The sequence below is a fragment of the Cebus imitator genome, unplaced genomic scaffold (assembly GCF_001604975.1).
Source record: "Cebus imitator isolate Cc_AM_T3 unplaced genomic scaffold, Cebus_imitator-1.0 Scaffold662, whole genome shotgun sequence".
Taxonomy (NCBI): domain Eukaryota; kingdom Metazoa; phylum Chordata; class Mammalia; order Primates; family Cebidae; genus Cebus; species Cebus imitator.
Genome location: NW_016107977.1, coordinates 673,044 through 680,611, shown reverse-complemented (window position 1 = coordinate 680,611; position 7,568 = coordinate 673,044). Strand labels below are relative to the sequence as shown.

At 42.2% G+C, this 7,568-nt stretch overlaps 1 protein-coding gene across 1 annotated transcript in view; it reads left to right on the top strand.

The window, feature by feature from the left end:
• Window positions 1–4,970: 4,970 nt before the first annotated feature.
• OTUD7A (OTU deubiquitinase 7A) overlaps window positions 4,971–7,568 on the top strand; it is a 153,680-nt gene continuing 151,082 nt past the window's right edge. Inside the window, exon 1 of the mRNA XM_017518205.2 lies at window positions 4,971–5,009. The gene's annotated coding sequence lies outside the window, so the exon portion shown is untranslated. The remainder of the gene's footprint in view (window positions 5,010–7,568) is intronic.

The window sequence follows — 7,568 nt, the reverse complement described above, 5'->3', positions numbered from 1 at the left end:
CAGCACCTCCAGAGCTGAGCCATCAGCAGAGGAATTGGCTGGTAGGCCTCTGGATCTGCTCCAACAGCTTCAATCCCTTGCTACATGGCCCTCCTGAGTTCTCAGGCTCTGTGGGGGTTCCCCTCCTCTCTGGCTGGGCTCCAGGTCCTTGTCTCCTTCACTCTATCTTCCACTCTCCTGACTTCTGCCCCATGGTCCTCAGGGTGGGATCACTGTCCTAGCTAGTAGGAAGGACTGCTGGTCATCTTTCCAGTAACACTGAGGCACTCCTTGGGGCTTCAGCCAGCAGCATCTCCCCTGCTCTCTTCTCATCCACTCTGCTGTCAGGGGGGTAAGGGGATTAGGGTCACAGCTGCCCAGACAGTCAGACAGGGCAGGGACTTAGAACTTCCCTTTTTGACAGCCAGTTGTCAAGTCCCATGGCCTCTGTGAGTATCACTGTCTCTGGGATGTAATCTTACATTATCTAGGCCTCTGTTTTGCTGACTGTAAGACCACAAAGTGGACGAGGACCACTCTGTGCTGGGGGCCTTTTAACCCACACATCCTGCAGCACAGCCTGGCTCTTCAGTAGTTCATCCTGGGCCCTGGATGGTGGCAGCTCTGCTGGCTCTGGTCACTCCCTGGGCTGCAGTGATCCTGCCTCCATCCCATCCATCTTCAAACCAGCATCCCCAGGCCTCTTTCTGTGATGGATCTCATCTCCCTAACGGGGCCACTGCTCCATGCAAACTGTCACTCCATGCCACGTGGCTGTGCATTGAAGCTGGCAGTGCATTCAGGAATGTGTTTGCAAACCTGCAATTTCCAGCCAGCGTGAGCACCCACGTCTGTTCTGTGAGAAGCTACCCATCTTCTGAGAGATCCATGAATACCTATTAAGAAGCCTTGTGTAATAGCCATAGAATATATACTTGTGTGGACCCAGAAAGCCTGGTTTTCTTTAGATGGGAGCTGTGGCAACCTTGGAAACTTCAAGGCCATCGCTGCGTGGGTGAGGTGAGGAGGGACTGACTGTGCCCACACCAATCAGAGCTCACCCCACACCCTCTCTCAGTCCCTGCCAGGAATTCCCTTGACCTCAGAGGGATCAGGGGGCCCTTCACTCCCTATAGTGTGTCCGGCTCAGTACCCAGAACCTGCAAGGGCTAATGAGGCTGTGCTGCAGGCCTGGCCACTGTGCTTTCATGGCACATTCCTGGCAGATCCTCCCCTAGTCTACAAATCACACAAGCAGACCCTGCCTCTTCTCCCTCAGTTATCCATTCACTGAGGTAGCCAGTCAGCAGAATTTTATCGAGCACCTACTTTGATGCAGATGCTGTACTGGGTGTGGGGAATTCAATGAAAAAGACACAGTCCCGGGCCCAGGACCAAGGTCCAATGCGGAGGCTGCTGCAGCGTGTTTGCCTTCAGTCCCATCACACAGCCAGGAGAGCATTCCTGAGCTTCTCTATGGGATACACTCTCATGGTTTTTCAATGGTCTTTATTCATTTAGGTAAAATTTTAGTTTTATAGGCAGAAAAAGGAAACTTAACTATTGAACATATTGATTTAGAAATCGTTACATTATTTTCTATTAGACAAAGTTATTAGTGTCTTTCACAAATGATGGAGGAGGAAATGAGTGATAGGACTTTGGTTTTTTGTTTTTGTTTTTTTAATTTGATTTTCAACTCATTCTTTAAAAATGCTCTAAAAGGCTAACTGTGGCTGAAGACAGCTGTAAGGGAGGAGAGCACACAGCCTGCATTGACAAAGGAAAGGCGGCACCTGTCAGGTGGAAATTAATCACCTAAGCCACCTTCTTTGACTGCACAGGAGACAGGTGGTGGCCCAAAGGCTCCGTGTGTTTACAGGGTGGACATTTGAAGCAGCATCACCGTTGCCTTCACAGAAACCTCTTGTTACTGTTCTTATGCCTTCTCCCCAATTGTAAACCATCTGCTGCCTTGTACTGTAATATTGCGCCTTGATGACCTCAAAAGCAGTAAGCACGCATGTAATGCATGCATACACACACTGCACATACAGACATATAGATATACATATACATGTGTGCATGCAACATACACACTGATTACATAGAGGTACAGTCATGTATTCTTTAACCATAGGGATACATTCTGAGAAATACGTTTAGGTTATTTTGTCATTGTGTGAACATCACAGAGCGTGCTTACACAAACCTTGATGGCATAGCCTTCTACATGCCTGGGCGATATGGTATATAGCCTGTTGCTCCTAAGCTACAAACCTGTACAGAATGTTGCTGTCTGAATACTACAGGCAACTGTAACACAATGGTGAGTATGTGTATATCTAAACATAGAAAAAGTATAATGAAAATACCGCATAAAAGACAAAAATGGTACACCTGTCTTTTATGGGAGTTGGGAGTTGGTCTGGGTGAGCCAGTGAGTGAGTGGTAATTGGCGGAAGAGGGTAGGACATTACACTGCCATAGACTTTATAAACACTATGCACTTCGGCTACACTAAATTTATTTTAAAAATAAGTTACTGTGGCATAATGTTATCAACAGCTATGTTGTCACTAGGTGATGAGAATTTTCCATTATAATCTGGTAGGAACACTATTGCATATGCAGACCATTGACTGAAAGAAACGTCATTATATATCTGCACATGACTCTAAATGACAATTTTATTGGATGCAGCACAGGTGGAAGCTACATGAACAGTCTATACAATATGGTCGAGTCACTGGGCTCCCTGTTAGTCTTGTGAGCAATTTTAAACTCTTCCACAATTCTTTCTCTATTTTGGAGTGTTTCAATTAATTCACCATTATATTGCAGTTTACATTTTTATTAAGCCTTTACAGAGAGCAGCTGAATTTCCTAATTAATCTCTCAATACAAAATGTATTAGTGTTTAAGCTTAGAGGGGAAAAAAAAAACAATGAAGTGTCTGATTGTCTATAACATGATGCTATTGGATTTTCTTTGATTAGAGATGAGCAATATGTTCACAGTTTTTTGAACTGATTTAAGGATAGAGAGCCTAAGTCTATCTGTTTTTCCTTTCCTATGGAAAACACACTACAGGTTTCTGACATTATAGTACACTAGGCATCCTGAGAACCTCTTCTGTAACTAGAAAATCTAGATAAGACAGTAGAAACACCCTTTAAGATGTACAACTCCTTGCATTTCTATTTAAATTTACTTTTTAAAGTATGTATTATGTACCTATTTTGTGCTAGGCACTGTACTTTAATGAACAAACAAAAATCCCCAACATCACGAAAATTACATTTTAATGGGGAAAATGGACAACAAATATAATATATATGTGTCATATATACTGAAGCACCAGGAAGCTTGAGGAAGCGGACATGAGCCATCTTTGGCGGGGGATGGATAAGGCCTGAGGCTGGTGTGTATATGGTCAGCGGGGTGAGTGGACACTTTCAGGGAACAGCCAGAGGAGGTGTGGCTGGTGTGGGGGGAGGGGAGGAAGTAGATGGGAACAGGGTGCCATATCATGCAGAGCATTGTAAAATGTGATAGGACTTGCCTTTTCTTCTGAGTAAGATGTGACATCATTAGAGAGGCCTGGGCAGAGGGACTTGATCCAGTTCCGGTTTAACAAGGTCACCATGGCTGGTGTTTGAAAACCAGAAGTCAGCCTAGCAGGGTGGGGACACTGGTGAGGAAGGAGCTACAGTACCTCGAGGGAGGAATGACGGTGCTTGGGCAAGGAGGGTGGCAGGGGAACAGTGACAAGAGGAGGGCTCTCTCTTCAAATTATGTTTAGAACCCAACAGGACTTGCTGATTGGCCAGATGCAAGTGTCAAAAATGTTAAAATTGACTCCTGTGTCTTTGGTCTGAACAAATGGAAGCTTGAGTTTGCCCTGATCAGAGATGTAGACGATCACAGGAAAGTTTGATTTGCAAGGAGATAACAGCTTCTCTGCAGCAGAGTTTTGGCATGTTTACTTTCAGATGTGCATTACATGTCCAGGTTCTTGAGAAAGTAAGGGATTATGTTGGAGCCAACAATGAAGGAGGGATTTCAAACATAATGCCATGGGTGAGCAATGGTGGTGCATGCCTGTGATCTCAGCACTTTGGGGACAGAGGCAGGAGGATCGCTTGAGCGCAGGAGTTCTAGGCTATAGGGAATTACGTTTGCACCACCCCACTCCAGCCTGGGCAACAGATAAGACTCTGTCTCTTAAATAAAAATAAAACATAATGCCACAACTTTCAGGAATGTAAATTAATAATGCATTTCTCAATAATATAAAATAATGGGGAAAAATTAGCAAAGATATAGATCCCAGCAACCAAGTGATGAGACTCTATCTAATAGAACCCTGTAGAACAGTAGGTTATATACAGTCAGAGGTAGCTGACTTTATATAATATCTACCTCTGACTTTATATCATAGCTCACTGCTGCCCAGTTGCTCTCTGTGGAGGCTGTGCCCACTCACATGTCATTTGCTCCTCCATCTTTAAATGCTAATGCATCTCAACAAGATCATCTCCTTTTAGAAGGTGGGCAGATCACGAGGTCAGGAGATCGAGACCATCCTGGCTAACATGGTGAAACCCCACCTCTACTAAAAATACAAAAAATTAGCTGGGCATGGTGGCACACGCCTGTAGTCCCAGCTACTTGGGAGGCTGAGGCAGGAGAATCACTTGAACCCAGGAGGTGGAGGTTGCAGTGAGCTGAGATCATGCCACTGCACTCCAACCCGATATCATAGGGAGACTCTTTCTCAAAAAAAAAAAACACAGAATAGAGGTGTTAATACAAATTCCATTATTGAAATAATTTATATATAATACTATATAATTAATATGTTAATATATTAATCAGTATTACATATAATGCATATGTATTATATTGTATATAAATACATAAAAATATATTTACACAATTTTTTTTTCCTATTTACTTATTCAACATACATGTATTGAGTTCCTCATGTGGACCGGGGAGGTGCCTTACAGGGATAATAAAGAAATGTAAGTCACAGACCAACTGCTTATAAGCCTAAACAAACAAGCACAGTGCACAGTCCATGATAACAGTGGAGTCCTGTGGTAGCAGCAAGATTTGGGATGGGAACATGAGAAGTTGGGGAAACTTTCTAAGTGGGCTGTTTAACAAGTGCTAGGAATTATCCAGCCAATACATGGGCAGTGCCATAAGAAGAGCTGCAGAGAAGCATGGTGTGTTTGCAGAACTAGAACCTCAGGAAAAAACAAGTGGCCAAAGAGTGATGAGGATTGTTTGATGAGCAGGGGAACAATTTGAGCCTCACACTACTAATTACAGTAAGAGGTAATTATTAAATAGATGATGATTCTTAATAAAGAAAAATGCATATGTTTGTGTTTAAAAAAGAAATGGATGAATAGCTGGGACTACAAGTGCACACCACCACACCCAGCTAATTTTGTATTTTTAGTAGAGATGGAGTTTCACCAAGTTGGCCAGGTTGGTCTGAAACTCCTGACCTCAGGTGATCCACCTACCTCGGCCTCCCAAAGTGCTGGAATTGCAGATGCGAGCCACCACGCCAGGCCAATTTACATCTTTTGAAGATCCTTGTGGCTGTGTTGAGAAGGAACTGGAGAAAGGGGCAGACTGATTTGCTGATGTGAGCAAAAATACTTAAACTAAAGGAACTGATCAATAACACACCAGCAAATGTCCAGCTGAATGCCAGTAACACTGTTTTTCAAAAATGTGTGCTGAAAGAAGTTTGAGAAGTTCTTCACAGCTTATTTATTAGCTTTGCATAAGGGCTGTTTCATGGCCCATAGATTTTTGCTGCTCATTGTTTCTGTTGAAGAATAATGTACATACAGAAAAATGCATATCAAATGTACAACTTCATGAATTATAAAAAGTTTAAATATGCCTTTGTATTAAATAGTCACTGCTCAGCTCAAAACCTAGAACATTAGGTGCAGGCATCTGCCCCCTTGATCTTTCTCCCTATTCTTTTTCTTCTATTCAGTCTTTCCCTTCTCCTGACCTCTCACCTGCAGCTTTGCTTACTTTTAAACTCAGTGTGATGAATGGAATGAAATAATATGTTTGCTGTGTGTACCACCAGTTCATTAGTTCATTCTATGCTATTTGTGTACTATTTGTCTGCATATGGGTATACTCTAGTTTCTCTATATATTCCAATTGTGCAGTTGACCCACTGGTTTATCATTTGGGCTGCTTCTAGTTCTTAGCTATAAGTGCAATGCTGCTATGGTTGTACTTCCCATATCTTTTGGTGCACAGGTGTACACATTTTGGTTGTGTAGGTACTGAGTGCTGAAAGTACTGGCCTACAGGGTATGTGTAGGATGAGCTTTGGTAGATTCTGCCAAACAGTTTTTAAAAGTTGCCTTACCAGTTACACTCGCACCAGCTCCGTGGGAGGGCTCTGGTTGCTTCACATCTTTGCCAGCACTCGGTATTTTCAGTTTTTGTAATTTTAGACATTCTGATGGGTATCTAATTTTAATTTTAATTTAATTTCACTGATGACTAATAAGATTGAGCAACTTTTCATTGATTCTTGGCCATTCAGATGTCATCTTGTGCATGTACAAATATATTTCCATTTTTCTATTGGATTGACTCTTATTTCTTATTAACTTCTTCTGTGTATGTTCAGGGTACCAGTCCTTTACTGAGTCTGTGGATTGCAATGATATTTTTTCTCTGTGTTGCTTGCTTTTCACCTTCTCTCGGGTGTTTTCTAGTGCAGAGAAGTTCTTAATGTATCCACTTTATCTGTTTGGGTTTTTTTGTTTGCTTGTTGTTTTGAGAAATAGTCTCTCTCTGTCACCCTGGCTAGAGTGTAGTGGCGCTATCTTGGCTCATTGCAACCTCTGCCTCCTGGGTTTTAGTGATTCTCCTTCTTCAGCCTCCCGAGTAGCTGGGACTACAGGCATGTGCCACCACACCACACATCTCAAATATGCATTCTGTTTATATGTTCTTTGAATCTCAGTATAAAGCATGGAATCAACTCTCTGACTTAAAAGCAGCAGAGTTTTGTCAAGTAGCATGCTCTAAGAGATGTTAGGGAGGTGATGCCTTTGTCATTCCTGGGTTTTTATCTTTCCACTTTAAAAATTCTGTAGGTATTGTAGATATCATTGTATAATTTAGAATGTAATCCTTCTGGAGAGTCAGGTGTCTTCAAGGTGATTTATAGCAAGCAAAGCTTGCAGAATTATGGAGAGTGGTGATATAAAGTAAGGTAAAGCAAGAGAGAGGGAGAAAAAAAGGAAGGAAAACATGTTTTATGTGGGCTTCCAGTTATGAAAGTGTAAACTGCCTCCTGGGAGACAGAACAGAACTGGGGAAAGAATATGACAAATACAGAGTCATTGGGCACTATGAGTGTGCACTGTTTTTGTAATAGAAATAAGAAATAAAATGTTATTGGTCATAGCCTTTGAGTGATAGGATTCTACATAATTGTTATTTTCATCTTTGTTCCTTATGTGTTTTCTGAACTGAAAAGCATAGATATTAAATGAACACAAAGGCACTGAAGCCTTCAACTC